Raw genomic sequence first — 19,050 nt, forward strand, 5'->3', positions numbered from 1 at the left:
AATGGGATGTGAGGTAACTGCGCTGGCGTTGTACACCGTCGCTGTAGGTGTTCGAAGACCGCAGCGCAATGCTGCATTGGTTAGCATTGGACCCTATGGGTCCCAGGAGCTAATGACGATGTACGCTGGCGGTGACAGTACGCACCGCCGCGGACGTGACCGCCATTTTCTATCTGTTCAATCATTCAATACCTGATCTTTGACAGGAGAGGACCTACACTGCAAGTGCTGCTGTGACCTCGGTCTGGAAGAGACAATGGCTCGAGTGTCTGGGGAAAGGGCCCCTGCCTTCACATCGGAGGAGTTGGAGAAACTCGTGGATGGGGTCCTCCCCCAGTACACGCTACTCTACGGTCCTCCAGACAAACAGGTAAGTACACTGGGAGCATGCTGTGTGGGCTATGCCTGTGTGGAGAGGGCTGGATGTAAGAAGGAAGAGGGGAGAGTGCGGCGTGCAAGAAACGACGGTGAATGCATATGCCACATGGCAAGGGTAGGGATGAGGGCCAATCACTTTGACGGTGCAGTTGGTAATAACTTACTCTTCCCCCTGTACATTTCACGTAGGTCAGCACTCACCAGAAAAACATATTTGGTGTGCCATCGCAAAGGATGTCCGGACCCTGGGGGTCTACCACAGACGGAGCACCCACTGCCGAAAAGATGGGAGGACATTCGCCGCTGGAGCAAGAAGATGGCAGAGGCTCAGCTGGGGATGGCCTCCCAACGTGGGAGGGGTGCCCGTCGCAACATGACCCCCCTGATGTTCAGAATCCTGGCGGTGGCCTACCTGGAGTTGGATGGGCGCTTGAGGGCATCACAGCAGCAACAAGGGGGTGAGTACACTCTCATTCTGCTGACTTTGCGCGCAGTGGAGGGGTCTGGGTGGGGGCTGTGGGTTTCCCTAGGCCAGGGCGAGTTCCGTAGGCAAGGTCCTTCCGTAAGGCAGGCCATGTGGCACCACACACCACCTCTGTAGAGTGCCAAGTACACCTAGTCATGCCCCTGTGTCATCTATGTGTGCAGATGTCGTCCATAGCCTTGTAGGGCATTTCCCAGGAATTGAACAGTGGAGCCCAAGAGCACGGCGTAGTGCAGGGGGCTTCTGTGTCTGTCGTGTCCGACAACGGTAGCGGTAATGCATGCACTCAAAATGTCTTTCTTCTGTCATCCCCCCCTTTTTGTGGTATCCCTGTTCTTGTGTGCATTAGCATCATCAGGCGGAGGAGCAGTGGCACCGGAGCACCAGGGGGCTGCATCCCACATGGCCATGGAGGGCCACACTACGGACTCAGACTTCACCAGTGGGACAGAGGGCGAGGGGAGCTCCACGGCGGGGACAGGAGCTGAGACCAGTGACACGGACTCATCCTCTGATGGGAGCTCCCTTGTGGTGGCGGCAACATCTGTGCCCCCCCCATCTACAGGTACAGCCGCCACCCCCCCTTCCAGCACCGCCCTCCCAGCAGTCCCTCAGCCTTCGCCCCATGCCTGCTCACCTGGGAGGGTGGGCATCACCTTCGCCCCAGGCACCTCAGGCCCTGCCCCAGTCACCCCTGCAGCCCTCAGTGAGGAGGCCATTGACCTCCTCAGGTCCCTCACTGTTGGGCAGTCTACCATTTTGAATGCCATCCAGGGTGTAGAAGGGCAGTTGCAACAAACAAATGCATTCCTGGAGGGCATTCATTCTTGTCAGGTGGCCCTTCAACGAGCTTTTCAGACTCTGGCCTCAGCACTGATGGCAGCCATTGTCCCTGTCTCTAGCCTCCCTCCTCCAACTTCTTCCACCCCGACCCAATCCCCTGTACCTCAGCCTATCCCAAGCACACCTACAGACCAGTATGCACACACCTCAACACACAAGGGAAGCTCAGGCAAACATAAGCACTGCACATCCCACAGGCACTCACACAAGCATCACACACATGCAGACACACCAACATCCACTGCCTCCACTGTGTCCCCCTCCTCCTCATCTCCCTCCTCCCTCCCAGTCTCATCTACACTCACACCTACATGCACTACCTCTACAGCCACCCACCACCTCCAGCTCACGTGCAGTCACCACCCCCACTACCATTCACACGTCCCCTGTTTCCTCTCCCAGTGTGTCTGTGACGCCCCCTCCCAAGATACAAAAACGCAGGCACACACCCACCTAACAGCCATCCACCTCACGACAGCCTCCAGCGCATGCACCTTCCCCCAAAGTCAGCAAACGAACACCTCCTACAACCACCACCTCTTCCTCCACTCCCAAACCCCCTCCTGCTACCCGTCCCAGTGTCTCCCAAAAACTTTTCCTGTCCAACCTTGACCTCTTTCCCACACCTCCCTCACCCCGTCCATCTCCTAGGGCCCGAACTAGCACCTCAGCCACAACATCTCCGGGACCAATGGTGCCTGAAGTCACCGGAATCTGGAGTGCACCGGCCACCAGGGCAGCCAGTGTGGCACGGAGCCACAGCACAGACAGTCCCCCACCTGTCAAGCATCAGAAGTTGGCAAGTGCCCGACGGGAGAGGGGGAAGACTCCAGCCACCAAAGCCGCTCCCAGGGGTCCCGGTGGGAGTGTGGACTCAGCTGTGACTCCCTCCAAGGTGGGGAAGGGCCACAAGAAACCAGGAAAGTCTGGGAAGAGCAGTACGGCGGAGAAGATCGCCATCAACCCCGCTGCCCAGGAGGCCACAACCAGCACCAGACCAGCTGCCCAGGACAGGACTGCCAGCACAAGCCCACCTGCCCAGGTAAGGACCACCAGCACAAGCCCACCTGCCCAGGACAGGACCGCCAGCACAAGCCCAGCTGCCCAGGACAGGACCGCCAGCACAAGCCCACCTGCCCAGAACAGGACCGCCAGCACAAGCCCACCTGCCCAGGACAGGACCGCCAGCACAAGCCCAGCTGCCCAGGACAGGACCGCCAGCACAAGCCCAGCTGCCCAGGACAGGACCGCCAGCACAAGCCCAGCTGCCCAGGACAGGACCGCCCGCACAAGCCCATCTGCCCAGGAGGCCACCGCCAGCAAAAGCCCGCTGGGCCATGAAGGACCACCAGCAGCTGAGTCCCTGCAATGGAGACCGCCGCCTCAAGCACCGCTGCACAGGGCACCGCCATCTCAAGCACCGCTGAACAGGGCACCGCTTTCTCAAGCACCACTGAACAGGGCACCGCCATCTCAAGCACCGCTGAACAGGGCACCGCTGAACAGGGCACCGCCGTCTCAAGCACCGCTGAACAGGGCACCGCCATCTCATGCACCGCTGAACAGGGCACTGCCGTCTCAAGCAACGCTGAACAGGGCACCGCCATCTCAAGCACCGCTGGCCCATGAGCGGCAAGGGCACTGACGCAACTGAGTCCGTCACAGGGTGAATGATGCACTCTGGGCACCATGCCCCCTCCAGAACCAGTGGAGACTGTCATCCACTACCTCTGTCCTTAGCAGGATGAAGCACTCTGGGCACCATTCCACCTCCAGAACCAGTGGAGACTGTCATCCACTACCTCTGTCCTTAGCAGGATGAAGCACCCTGGGCACCATGCCCCCTCCAGAACCAGTGGAGTATCACATCCACTACCTCAGTCCTTGGCAGGATGAAGCACTCTGGGCACAAGCCCCCTCCAGAACCAGTGGAGACTGTCATCCACTTGAGAGACTGTGGCTTTGCACTCCCCAGGATTGAACAGTGGGCAAATCACACACTGTAGAGACTTGTAAGACTGTGGCTTTGCACTCCCCAGGATTGAACAGTGGGCAAACCACCAACTGTAGAGACTGACTTGAGAGACTGTGGCTTTGCACTACCTAGGATTGAACAGTGGGCAAACCACCCACTGTAAAGACTTGTGAGACTGTGGCTTTGCACTCCCCAGGATTGAACAGCCCAGGATTGAACAGTGGGCAAACCACCCACTGTAGAGACTTGTGTGACTGTGGCTTTGCACTCCCCAGGATTGAACAGTGGGCATGTGGCCCCCTTGTGGATTTGGCGTTGTGCGCACAAGCGGCTGAGGTGCCCCCCTTTCCCTCCCCCTGAGGTGCCTGTTTAGTTGCTCTCTGATGCCCCTGCAGTGTTCTCTCCGTCATGGTTGGGGATCTTGTGTGGGCCTCGCCCATACCGTGTGGTCCCAGTGTTCCACAGACTTTATTAGAGCACTACCTGGACTACTGTTCTTGGTATATATTTTGTACATGGTGTATATATATATATGTTTCTGCCTACTTGCTTTTAATATATTACAATGGTTACACTCATTTTCTATGGTCTTTGCATTCTTCCGGGGGGCTTGGGGGGTGTAACTGTGATGTATAAATATGCATTAGTGTGTGTGTTGTAGTGGGTGAGGGTGGGGGTGTTGCATGTTGTGTGTCCCTGTTTTTTCCCTCCCCCCTCCCCTGTGTCGTAGGTGCAGTACTTACTGTGGTCTTCGCCGCCGGCGTTCGTGCTCCTGGTAGAGGAGCAGGAAGACTATTGCAGGTAGAATTTGGAGTTCCAGATCCATGGCGTCCCCGTGGGGTGTGTAGAGGTGAGCGTTTTTCCTTTGGGATTCCTGTTTCCGCAGTGTTTTTATCAGGGTGAATCCGCCCCGGAAAAGGTGGCGGATTGGCCTGTCATAATAGTGTGGGCGGTACATTGTCACCCGCCTGTCTGTTGGCTGTGACCGCTGCGCTGTTTTGTTTGTGCCGCCGTGGCGGTCGGAGTGTTAAAGTGACTGTCTTTGTTGGCGGTTTCCGCCACGGTTGTAATTGCTAATTTTTTACCGCCGGCCTGTTGGTGGTCTTACCGCCGCTTTAACACCGACCGCCAGGGTTGCAATGACCACCTATGTCTTTTTCCCTGCACAGTCATTTGTACTAAAATTTGAAAATGTTTGACGTAACGAATTGTGCAAGAGCACACTGAAGGAATTGTCAGTTTGCCCAAGAGGTCCCCTTCATTTTTTCTTGGGCACTTTAGTTTTCCTGTGAATTTTCCAAAGCAACCTCTACCTTTTTCTTTGTCACAAATGTTGGATCAATTTTACTTTTGGGTTTCTTTTGACATTTTTTTACGAAATGACCCTTTTTTCCACAGTACAAACACTGACCATTTTTTTGTCGCATGTCTTTCTCCTCTTTGGTCAATGATGGACAAACAGTTCTGATATCCATCGGTTCTATCATAAGATCTGAAGACAATTGAGGGTGTCTGGACCTTTCCATTCGCCAGTTGGGTTTTTCCCATTTTTTCCTTACTCCTTTTCTTTCACAGAGTCTGTGATCTATCCTTAGGGTTAGATTAATTAAACCAGTGCAAGTTTCTGGTTGTGGTTCAACTTGGACAAATACATCTTTTAGTTCGTCTTTTAGCCCTTCATAAAATACAGTTGACCTTTTTTCCTCAGGCCAAGCGGTTTCCACTACTAACCGGTTGAGGTGTGACAAATATGTTATCAAATCTTTATTTCCTTGACGTAATTCTAGTAGCTCTTTGTCTGCAGACATAGTTATTGCGCGTCTGTCAAATACCTTTACAAATTCTTCTACAAAATGACACCAGTTATATAAAAGAGGACTGTCCAATCAGACTAATGGCACTGCCCAAGTAGCTGCATCACCATTCAGATATGATATAAGGAATGCAATTCTAGATGCGTCCGGAAAGGCACTGGGCAGACACGTAAAATGTAGTTCCACCTGTGTGAGAAAAATTTGAACCTTATAGGGGTCCCCAGAAAACCTCTCTGGTGCAGCTAAAGGAATCTGTGTCGGCACATTCACAGCTATGTTAGTAGGTGCGGAAGGCGTAGGACTAGACTCAGATTTCAAACCATCCACCTTACTCTGTAACTGAGTTACTTTAGTAACTATATCAGCTGTAACATTTTTTGAGTCTGTCAAAACCCTTTGTATCTGAGTGGCTACTTGCATAAGGGTATCTAGGGTGGCTATTTTGCACAGCTCACGTACAGACCAAGAGGAAAGTATAAACCTGTAGGCTCACTATTCTGTCACAGTGTCCTTTCATCAGGATCTGCACGTTGCTGAACAAAAGGCCCACCTCCCGGCGTCACCAACTCAGAAAGCTATTATAGCACAGAGTTATGATGAAGCCAGTCGGGGGAAGGGATTTAGAGTAGGGAACAGCAGGGAGAGAGATCTGAACAGCAAAGGTTAGAACAAATATGCACTTACTCATTCAAAGCAGTATAACTCATCAATAGACTCTTGACTAAATGCGTCTCCGTGATATCAGATGGAGACCCCTGTTGAAGTGAGGGCAAAGCCCCTTCTTTGAATCATGGAACAAGAACAAACTACAACCTCAGAACCAAGAGATGGCAAGAGCTTTGGACTATGATCATACTCTGAATATCAATACTGTAACATCTATTCATTCATAACATAAACCTTTGATCATGACCTAGAAAATCTCAAAGAAGTAAATATGTATATCACATATTATGCTTTCCAAAAACAATGAAAACTATGGTTTGCTTATCTCCAAAAATACTTTCACATTCACAACTATAAAAGCCGGAAAGTTTTTACTCATTGAACTTGAAGTGCTTCACTTTCATTTGTTTCATCAGAAGCACTACGCTCCTGTCGTTATGCTAAGAGGCGCCTTACACATGTGGCCTGGATCACTTTGATTGATGTGCCAAGGGCTTTTTATGCATGTGGATTGAAGCGCTTTCATAGCTGTGCCAAGGGCGCTTTCCTCATGTGGACTGAAGCGCTTTGATTGCCGCGCCAAGAGCGCTTTACTCATGTGTACTGGAGCACTTTGATTGCTGTGCCAAGGGTGCTTTACTCATGTGGAATGTAGCGCTTTAACTGTTGTGCCAAGGGCGCTTTACTCATGTGGACTTAAGCGCTTTAACTGTTGTGCCAAGGGCGCTTTACTCATGGGGACTGAAAACGCTTTGCTTGTTGTGCTAAGGAGCGTTTTACCTTTTGGAAATACAACTCCCTTCAAGATTTGGCTCAGTTAGACCATACCGCTACGAGTACGACCTACTTGTGTCTGAATTCACTATGGAAACAAAGGTACTCCGATTTGCCGTCCATCTGCCATGCAGGAAATCTGCTCTTCTTCAGAGGAACCCCCACGAGGTCTGACTGCATCGAAGTCTTCAAAATAGTGAGCAATGTGCTCGGGTTTGGCTTGGCTTTATAGGGCTGCAACACCCCAAAATGGCTTTGCTGCTGCCTCTAAAAACATGGTAATTGCAGTCCCTTCATGGAATAGCACTGATGAGTGAATCTTGTCCACCAGCAGCTCTATAAGCTTTGCCACAGGGCAGACAACACTGATGGCCACCTTTGGAACAAGAGGGGATGACAAATGGTGCGCATAAAGCGCCGCAGAGCTGCGCAGCGGAGTTTCGGGTGGGACCTGGACCGCGCATGTCCTTATTCCTGACACAACGCAGCGGAAAACAATGCATGTATTAATTTCTTCAAGCATACATTTCTTTCAGCAATATTTGAGCAGTGCAGCTTAACCTTGCTAACTTGGGGCCTACAATTTAATAAAGCAAATACATATTTTGTAGTTATTAGTATGACACACTACTACAATAACCTAAACATGAGCATTTCAATTATCATTAATAAGCATTTAATCAGAAGACTTTGTGGCTAATGGTGGCCACTCAAGTGGGCACTTTTTCCAAATCACGCATTATTTTCTATATTAATCAAATGCTATGCAAATTCCTAATTAATAATACATGAACATTTATTAGTAAAAAATCAGGGTTCACAATCCCTTCTCTGATGACTAAAAATGTCACCACACTAACATCTTCCCACACAAATGTTTGCTCCCCTAAAATTTGGTAAAGGCATGAGTGAACAGCATGCGTGGTCCCAGCATGCGACTCCCCCACCCCAACCTCCCCCACGCTTCAAACAATCGTACCCCATCCCCCCACTCCATCTCTAAAAACAATTCTACCACTACCTCAACCCCCACCCCTAAAACTTAAACTACCTGCCCCTAAAACTACTGCAACCCCCAACCCCTAAAAATTTAAAATATCCGACCACCCCACTCCTACCCCTGAAAATACCCTGCACCTAAAAACAAAAAAGACCCCAACTCCCCACCCCTCCTCTAAAACTACAGCAACCCACCCACCCTCGTCCCTAAAACTACTGCAACCCCAACCCCTCTAAAACTTAAACTATCCTGAACCCCCAACCCCACCCCTAAAAACTAAAAATACCCTGAGACCCCACCCCTAAAACTACTGCAACCCCCACCTATTCCAAAACTTTAACTACCCCAACCCCCACCCCCACCCCTAAAAACTAAAACTACAACAACCCCCACCTCCGCCCTTAATACTACCGTGACCCCCACGCCCCTAAAACCTAAACTACCCCAACCCCCACCCCTAAAACTACCGAAACCCCCACCCCTAAAACCTAAACTACCTCGACCCCCCGCCCCGCCCCTAAAAATTAAAAATACCCCAACCCGCCACCCTCGCCTGTAAAACAAAGCGACCCCAACCCCCTAAAACCTAAACTACCCCAACCCCACCCTTAAAAACTAAAAATACCCTGCCCCCACCCCTAAAACTACTGCAGCCCCCACCCCTCCAAAACCTAAACTACCCCGACCCCCCACCCAGCCCCTAAAAACTAAAAATACAGCGTCCCAAAACTACTGCAATCCCCCACCCCCTTAAAACCTAAACAACCCTGACCCCCACCCCTAAAACTACTGCAACCCCCAAAACCTAAACTAGCCTGACCCACACACCCGCCCCTAAAAACGAAAAATACCCTGACCTCCCCACCCCTTCAACTACAGCGACCCCTCCATCCCTCACCTAAACCTAAACCACCCCACCCCCACCTAGCCCCAGAACCCCCAACCCTGCCCCTAAAACTACAGCAACCCCCGCCTCTAAACCTAAACTACCCTGAGCCCCCACCCCTGCCCCTAAAGCCTAAAAATGCATTGACCCCTCATCCCCGCCCCTAAAACGGCCCCAGCCCCACTAACCTGATTGCGTCCTCTGACGAAGCCGGATCCCTTCTTCTGTGCCTTACACGCATGTGCGTTGTTCAACACATGTGTGTTTAAGGCACAGAACAACTAAGTCATGCCTAACAAAAGGGTTGTTCCACTTTCATTGTTCATGACTTCATTGTTCGGGAGTTGTGGTTGGGGATGTTTGTCTCCAAAGATATGTCCCAGTATGCCAGAATATGATTCTCGCTTTCATCTAGTAGGATGTAATTCAGTCAATTTAGGTTTCTTACTCAAGTTCTTAAGCTGAAATATCTTTGGGAAAACTATCCCCAAGTAACACGTGCCATACCATCCTCTAGGAAGATGGTAATACGGATTTAGTCCACAGATGTAATAAACTCCTGGAATTGCTGGGTCTTGTCCATTTAACATGAACGTCCACTTACACTGAAACAAAAACACATGTCTACATTCACTCTTTCCCACAAACAACGTATCAGTTCTAGATTTAGGCCTATTTAGACAAAGCTTTCCCACGTGTTGTGCATCTAAAGCTAACCTCCCCAGTGTCTTTATGTCACTAAATGCATGATTATTTCTAAATGCCTTTTCTCTAATCCCTTTTCTAATTTCTCCTCTAATGCCTTTCTTCTGTCATCAGTCTGTTCTAAAAACTCTTTTCTACAGGTGTGAGCAAGCAGGTAAGGTTATTCCTGTGCGCATAAGCTGTGCCAAATGTCGATGTAGATTCAAAAGAATCCTCTCACTAATTCTGTTATTTTCTTTAGCTAATCTACTCAGGTACTTAATTATAGGGATAAACAAAACACCATATCATGGTTAGGGTAGAAGAACTGAATGTACTCCTGGTTATAAAATCTCACTAGTAACAGACTGCAACTTATCCATAAGTAAGCCGCAAGCTATGGTAACTCGTTCTTCCACCAATGAAGGAATCTATGTGCAGAAATAAAACTCTCTCGCATCCATCGTCTCAATGTATTCACGCAATAAGCAATAGAAAACCTTTAGAAGAAAGATCTCCCTGAGCATTATCCACATGTAAATATTTCTCATCTAACCTAAAGCTATCTACGTCTGTGAGTGCAGTAGTTGTTTCTAAAGCTGAGGTATGACTGGCCATACTCTTGTCAAGAAAAGTCATATCCACAATCAACACCAGACACAATATCATGCATACAATCGCCAAACCAATACCCATGTATATACAGAACCTAGTCTTCCCACCCTGTTGGCCAAGGTTACTCATGATCTATAAACATTCAGAAAGTAGAAGTGAAAAAGGTATTGTTATGCATCAAAATCAAAACCAAAATCTTCAATCTCTTTTAGAAGTTATAATCAGCACTTTGGGGGTCATTCTGACCCTGGTGGGCGGGGGTTGGCGGTAGCACCGCCAACAAGCTGGCGGTGCTCCGCCGGGCATTCTGACCCGCGTCCAGAAGCGGAAAGCCGGCGGTGTACCGCCGACTTTCCGCTGCCCATGGGAATCCGCCATGGGCCATGTGGATTCTGACACCCCATACCACCATCCTGTTCCTGGCGGGTCGCCCGCCAGGAACAGGATGGCGGTATGGGGTGTCGTGGGGCCCCTGGGGGCCCCTGCAGTGCCCATGCCATGTGCAATGGCATGGGCACTGCAGGGGCCCCCGTAAGAGGGCCCCACAAAGAATTTCAGTGTCTGCTTTGCAGACACTGAAATTCGCGACGGGTGCAACTGCACCCGTCGCACCTTCCCACTCCGCCGGCTCCATTCGGAGCCGGCTTCCTCGTGGGAAGGGTGTTTCCCACTGGGCTGGCGGGCGGACTTTTGGCGGTTGCCCGCCAGCCCAGTGGGAAACCCAGAATGACCGCCGCGGTCTTTTGACCGCGGGACGGTCTTCTGGCGGTTCCCGCTTGGTGGGCGGCTCCCTCCGCCCGCCAAGCTTAGAATCAGGCCCTTAGTCTGACTTCCAGGACCCCTTGTCACAATAGGTAACTTTGTCAAAATGAGTTTAGCAGCTTGCCTAATCAGGTTATCAAAGTCTTTTCCAGTTATTTTCCAGTTATTTTCAATTGTCTTCATTTCTTTTCTCAGTTTACTGGTTTAAAACAGTTTGGTTCATTGATCTCCTTCACATGCCAAAATATTGACCTGGAATGTCTCAATCAAAACAAAAAGACAAAAATTCACTCTGCCATTCACTTGTTGTTGCATACATCCATTCAGGACCAGCGTTACTTCGATTTCCAATTCCCTTTCTTTTCAACCTTTGATCTCTATTTAGGTCTCCATCACTCAGATCTTCCCTTCTTGTCGTGTCTACTTCCTCCTCTCTTGTCATCACTGTAACTGCCTCTTTTCTCTTTGTTTGTGCCTTCGGCCACTTATCTTCTTTCAGTGGGCCTTTTGGCAATGCTCTTTCCTGTGCTGAATTTGCAACTTCTGCAGGATTTTCTCTTGCCGTACCTGTGGCTGATTCAGGAGGAGTCAGATAATTTTGGCTTTGATCCGCCTCAACTCCTTCAATTTCAGGGTCTGTTGTTTGCTCTGTTTGTCTTTCAAGATAGTCTGCTGCTGGGAGAGCCCCTGACTAGACTCTCCTGCTACCTCAGTTGAGGTTGGTTCACTTTCACTTTCCTGTATTTCTCCCTTGTCTCTCACAGGAGTGGCTGACCACTTTCAGTTTGCTCATATTCAGTATCTGTCTCTTCTTCATTCTCCAGAGGACACAGTACTCTCCGAGTATGGCTTGCGTGGATCTAGTTCGAAACTCCAAAACACTTCACACCTGTAGTCGTAACTAGTACTACTTGGTAGGGACCCTTCTACTGAGGCTCCAGACACATCTTTCTCACATGTTTTCTGATCACAACCCAATCTCCTGCTCTCAGGTTGTGGACTTGGTCTTGAGACAGTTGCAGTGTGATGGTTTCCACCTGATGAGAGAAAAAGCTAACCGCATCAGCCAGATCTTTGCAGAAATCCACCACCATATCATTTGTCATGTTCACAAAAGCATTGGCAGGAATTTGCTCTGCCCATGAGGATTTCATGCAGCGATAGTCCTTTTTTCCTGTTGGGTGTGTTTCTCATAGTTATCAGAACTAACAGCAGTGTGTCGGGTCATTTCAAATTCGTGGACGCACACATTTTTGTCATTCTTCATTTTATGGTACCATTCATCTATTCCACAAGTCCTGAGGTTTCAGGGCGGTAACTACAATGCAAACGTCTGCTCACAGTTTAAAGCTGAACATAGCAATTTAATTACTTCATTGTTGAAGTGACTTCCTTTACCTGATTCTATAAAGACTGGAAACCAAAAACAGGGCATCAGTTCCCTAAGCAGTAACTTTGCTACTGTGAGGCTTTCAGATCTTCATGTAGGGTAAGCTTCTAGCCAGTGACTAAAGATGCAAACAGTCACCAACACATATCTCAAACATCCGCACACAGGCATCTCAATTAAATCCATCTGCATTCTACTAAATGGACCTCCCGCTCTTCTAATGTGGCTCAAATTGACCACTGTCCCTTTACCCACTTGTATTTGGTGACAGACAACGCAACAATGGCAAACTGCTTCGGCAACCTGTCTACATTTCAAATTGAACCAAAATTGCTTGAACGTTCGGACCATGGCGTCCCTCCCAACATATGCTTACCATGGTAATATCTATCCATTTGAGACAACAGACTATTTGGCAGTACCAATTGACCCTCTCCTGAAACCCAAATTTAATCTTCACATTGAACACATTTTAATCCCACTCAGTTCTTTTCTTCCTCACTGTCAGCATTATCCTGTAACGCTTTCAATTCTTCCAAAGTGTCAATTACATGTAAGGCATAACTCATGCAGTTTTCCTCCTCCTCAGACAACAATTACCATTTATCTCTAAATAATATACAGTTCAAAGCGCAAAACCTTGTGACTTGATCCGCATATCCATTTCCCATTGGCACAAAATCTTATGATTTCAGGTGTGCACTACATTTCACACAGCAATCTTTTCAGGCATTTGAACAGCTTGCAGCAACTGGGAAATTCTCTCATCATTTCTCACTGGTGAACCAGAAGTGGTTAGGAAACCTCTCTGCGACCACAGCTGGCCAAAGTCATGGACTTCCGTATAAATAGTTACTTTAAGTCATACAGAAACATGGCATGCTTTAGTAAGGGCTACCAATTCCGCCACTTGCGCAGAATTCACTCCTCTAAGCCAGGATGCTTCAAGTTTCACGGAAATTGTGCACACTGCATAGCCTGCTCTCAATGTTCCTGTGCTATCTCTTAAACAGGAACTATCAATGAAAACAATTTCGTCAATTTCTTCTAATTGGGTATCTCTAATATCAAGTCTTGTTTTTGTGCATAAATCAGTTACTTCCAGGCAGTCATGTTCAATTCAATTTGTCAACTTCAGTATTCTTCTTTGGAAGTAAGGTTGCTGTTTCAACCACTGTACACCGTTTGAGTGATACATTTGGGGACCCCAGGATAACCGTTTCATAATGAGTCAGCCTGGCATTTGTGAGGTACTGTGTCTTGGTTCTGGTGAGTAAAACTTTAATACAGTGAGGGACCATTAGAATTAAAGGATGTCCCATCACAATGCTCTTACTCTGAGTGAGGTTCAGTCCAACCGCGGCTACTGTACGCAGACAACCTGGTAAGGCTGCTGCGGCAGGGTCCAAAGTAGCTGAAATATATGCTACTGGGTGGTTTACACTTGAGTCAAGACAGATAAAGAACATGCATCATGCTCATGATAGAACAACATGAAGGGTTTTGTGTAGTCAGGCATTCCCAAAGCCGGGGCTTTGAACAGACTTTCTCTCAACTCCGTAAAGGCTTTCATACAGGCTTGATCTAGCACTAGGGGATCAGTTACTTCCTTGTGAGTCAGCTTTTGCAATAGCTTTGAAATGACTGAAAGGTTTGGAATCCACTGGCGACAATCGCTCACCATTCCCAAAAACATCCTGACATCTCTGTGTTGCTGGGGGATTCATCTGCAATATGGCTGTGACCTTTTTCTGGAGATTTTCCTAATGCCTTTCTCAATTAGGTGACCCAAATATCTCACTTCTCTCTAGCAATACTGTAATTTAGCTGGGGGCACTTTATGTCCATTTTCCCCTAAATGATTCAATAAGACAATAGTATCATACTTACATGCCTCTTTGGTCTTGGACACAACCAACAAATCATCAATGTACTGGACTAACATTGATTAAAAAGGCATTTCCAATGACTCCAGGTTCTTTTTCAAGATCTGTTTGAAAATGGACAGTGATTCTGAAAATTCATGGGGAATTCTACACCAACAGTAAACTTGATTCAAAAATTTGAAACAGAAAAGAAATTGACTACCCTCATGAAGAGGCACAGAAAAGAATGCTTGTGACAGGACCACTACAGTGAACCATTCAGCATCGCAAGTGATCCGAAACAAAATCACTGCTGGATTTGGCACTACCGGACAACAATTAATTATGATGTAATTTACTTTCCTCAAATCCTGAAAAATACGAAATTTCCTACAGGGCTTTCACAATCCCATTATTGGTAGATTACATGGGCTGCTCAGTACTTCTTTTAGAACACCTTGGTTAACAAATTCTGCAATTATAGGTGCAATCCTTTCAATCGTCTCTTGGGTCATGTGGTACTGAGGAATCTGGGGAAAAATCACATTTAGCTGTACTGGGACCTTAATTGGCTTTGCTCCTTTTATTAGACCAATGCCTTTTCCTGTAAAATCCCATTCCTTCATTTTAACTGTTCCCTGTAAGTCAGAAGGAAGGTCTCTCACTGTGAAAACTGGAAAGAAACTAATCAAAGGGTACTCCTCTTTCACTGTGTCACAATTTGGTTCTGAGGACAAGTCATCTTCGTCATCACTGTTGGTCTAAATGGCAAGTCCTTTGTTTGAGCAAGTAATTGAACATCTCGTTTTGCACAAGTCTTTCCTCAGTAGAGATACTGTACTTGAATCACAAACCACAAATCTGTGTAATACTCTAAAGTGGCCAATTTTAACCTGGACTGGTTCTGTAATTGGGTTTGTCAAATGCTGATTTGCAACTCCTACAATTTGGACATTTTCCCTGAAAGGGGCAGATTTGGGACTTCTGCAGGTCTCATGGTTGAGCGTGTAGCTCCTGTGTTGAATAGGAATGAGACTGTGTGACCCATTTCTTTTCGGTTCACATATGGGCCTTTCTGATCTACTTCTAATGAAGCGCCTAACACGCAGTCCTTTTTATCCGAACTCTCACTGTGTAACAGGAATTGGTGTACTGTGTTATTACTCTGGTTAAACCTTTGATCTGTGGCCTGCTGAGGAAGCATTACCTGTTGCTGCTTCATTTGGGGTTGAGGTATTTGGACTTGCCTTCAAGGTACCATTTGAATTTGTGGTTGCATTTTCTGTGACTGGGGCATATGCAGTCATGGCATTTGCATTTGTTGCACGGGCTGAAAACCTTGCATCTGATTAACATTGCTCTGGAAATTCGAATAATGACCTCTCATTCTCGGTCCTCTCATGTTTTGGAAGGAATTGAATTTGCGCGTTTGCTGGACACCTTCCTCACTTAACATCAGACACTCCTGTTTCCAATGTCCAAGGCCTCCGCCAGCGTGACATGGCAACAATCTCTTCATCCCTTGCACATCATTCAGATCCACCACAGTATTTAAATCAGGACTACGATTCACGTTTCCAGTTCCTCCACGACCTCTACCTCCTGCCTAATTTGGAAACAACATATTTCCCTGCTGCGACTGTTGTGGAAAACTTCCCTGCATCCCTGTTTCTGCTGCCTTAATCTGTATCACCATTGCCTTCTCTTTCAACTTTCTCTGTTGAAATCTCATCCTTACAGTATTTTGCATACTGCAATACTTCATCAATTGGATTCGCTTGCCAACAATTCAAATGACTCTTAATCATCTGGCTAATTTCAGTTCTCAATCCTTCAACAAATCTGAACACAAAATGAATCATGTCTTTCAGCTCAATTGTTTCTGTGCCACTGTAATGCTTGAAAGCCTGCAACAATCTCTCATAGTATGCATGTATTGATTCTTTTGCTTCCTGAGCTTTCCTCTCTAGTCTCTGCCAGTCAATGCTCTTGGGTGAAATTCTTGTTTTCAAAAATTCGATCACCTTATTGTAATATTTAAATACATCTGGAGATGGTGCACCTGTTACTGGATCTCTCCGAAGTTCACTTGTTGGTCAATCTATGCTCCTCTTACACTTGACCCATAAATGTGCTGAAACTACTATTTCTAAAAGGGTGTTTAGATCTTCCTATAGGCATTTTGCAAGCTTCACAAACCTGTCTGTTTGCTGCCCCACCCCTAAAACTACTGCAACCTCCACCCCTCCAAAACCTAAACTACCCGACCCCCCACCCAGCCCCTAAAAACTAAAAATACAGCATCCCAAAACTACTGCAATCACCCACCCCCTTAAAACCTAAACGACCCTGACCCCCCACCCCTAAAACTACTGCAACCCCCAAAACCTAAACTAGCCTGACCCACCCACCCCACCCCTAAAAACTAAAAATACCCTGAGACCCCACCCCTAAAACTACTGCAACCCCCACCTATTCCAAAACTTTAACTACCCCAACCCCCACCCCCACCCCCACCCCTAAAAACTAAAACTACAACAACCCCCACCTCCGCCCTTAATACTACCGTGACCCCCACGCCCCTAAAACCTAAACTACCCCAACCCCCACCCCTAAAACTACCGAAACCCCCACCCCTAAAACCTAAACTACCTCGACCCCCCCGCCCCGCCCCTAAAAATTAAAAATACCCCAACCCGCCACCCTCGCCTGTAAAACAAAGCGACCCCAACCCCCTAAAACCTAAACTACCCCAACCCCACCCTTAAAAACTAAAAATACCCTGCCCCCACCCCTAAAACTACTGCAGCCCCCACCCCTCCAAAACCTAAACTACCCCGACCCCCCACCCAGCCCCTAAAAACTAAAAATACAGCGTCCCAAAACTACTGCAATCCCCCACCCCCTTAAAACCTAAACAACCCTGACCCCCACCCCTAAAACTACTGCAACCCCCAAAACCTAAACTAGCCTGACCCACCCACCCGCCCCTAAAAACGAAAAATACCCTGACCTCCCCACCCCTTCAACTACAGCGACCCCTCCATCCCTCACCTAAACCTAAACCACCCCACCCCCCACCTAGCCCCAGAACCCCCAACCCTGCCCCTAAAACTACAGCAACCCCCGCCTCTAAACCTAAACTACCCTGAGCCCCCACCCCTGCCACTAAAGCCTAAAAATGCATTGACCCCTCATCCCCGCCCCTAAAACGGCCCCAGCCCCACTAACCTGATTGCGTCCTCTGACGAAGCCGGATCCCTTCTTCTGTGCCTTACACGCATGTGCGTTGTTCAACACATGTGTGTTTAAGGCACAGAACAACTAAGTCATGCCTAACAAAAGGGTTGTTCCACTTTCATTGTTCATGACTTCATTGTTCGGGAGTTGTGGTTGGGGACGTTTGTCTCCAAAGATATGTCCCAGTATGCCAGAATATGATTATCGCTTTCATCTAGTAGGATGTAATTCAGTCAATTTAGGTTTCTTACTCAAGTTCTTAAGCTGAAATATCTTTGGGAAAACTATCCCCAAGTAACACGTGCCATACCATCCTCTAGGAAGATGGTAATACGGATTTAGTCCACAGATGTAATAAACTCCTGGAATTGCTGGGTCTTGTCCATTTAACATGAACGTCCACTTACACTGAAACAAAAACACATGTCTACATTCACTCTTTCCCACAAACAACGTATCAGTTCTAGATTTAGGCCTATTTAGACAAAGCTTTCCCACGTGTTGTGCATCTAAAGCTAACCTCCCCAGTGTCTTTATGTCACTAAATGCATGATTATTTCTAAATGCCTTTTCTCTAATCCCTTTTCTAATTTCTCCTCTAATGCCTTTCTTCTGTCATCAGTCTGTTCTAAAAACTCTTTTCTACAGGTGTGAGCAAGCAGGTAAGGTTATTCCTGTGCGCATAAGCTGTGCCAAATGTCGATGTAGATTCAAAAGAATCCTCTCACTAATTCTGTTATTTTCTTTAGCTAATCTACTCAGGTACTTAATTATAGGGATAAACAAAACACCATATCATGGTTAGGGTAGAAGAACTGAATGTACTCCTGGTTATAAAATCTCACTAGTAACAGACTGCAACTTATTCCATAAGTAAGCCGCAAGCTATGGTAACTCGTTCTTCCACCAATGAAGGAATCTATGTGCAGAAATAAAACTCTCTCGCATCCATCGTCTCAATGTATTCACGCAATAAGCAATAGAAAACCTTTAGAAGAAAGATCTCCCTGAGCATTATCCACATGTAAATATTTCTCATCTAACCTAAAGCTATCTACGTCTGTGAGTGCAGTAGTTGTTTCTAAAGCTGAGGTATGACTGGCCATACTCTTGTCAAGAAAAGTCATATCCACAATCAACACCAGACACAATATCATGCATACAATCGCCAAACCAATACCCATGTATATACAGAACCTAGTCTTCCCACCCTGTTGGCCAAGGTTACTCATGATCTATAAACATTCAGAAAGTAGAAGTGAAAAAGGTATTGTTATGCATCAAAATCAAAACCAAAATCTTCAATCTCTTTTAGCAGTTATAATCAGCACTTTGGGGGTCATTCTGACCCTGGTGGGCGGGGGTTGGCGGTAACACCGCCAACAAGCTGGCGGTGCTCCGCCGGGCATTCTGACCCGCGTCCAGAAGCGGAAAGCCGGCGGTGTACCGCCGACTTTCCGCTGCCCATAGGAATCCGCCATGGGCCATGTGGATTCTGACACCCCATACCACCATCCTGTTCCTGGCGGGTCGCCCGCCAGGAACAGGATGGCGGTATGGGGTGTCGTGGGGCCCCTGGGGGCCCCTGCAGTGCCCATGCCATGTGCAATGGCATGGGCACTGCAGGGGCCCCCGTAAGAGGGCCCCACAAAGAATTTCAGTGTCTGCTTTGCA

This window comes from Pleurodeles waltl, chromosome 3_1 (assembly GCF_031143425.1).
Source record: "Pleurodeles waltl isolate 20211129_DDA chromosome 3_1, aPleWal1.hap1.20221129, whole genome shotgun sequence".
NCBI lineage: Eukaryota > Metazoa > Chordata > Amphibia > Caudata > Salamandridae > Pleurodeles > Pleurodeles waltl.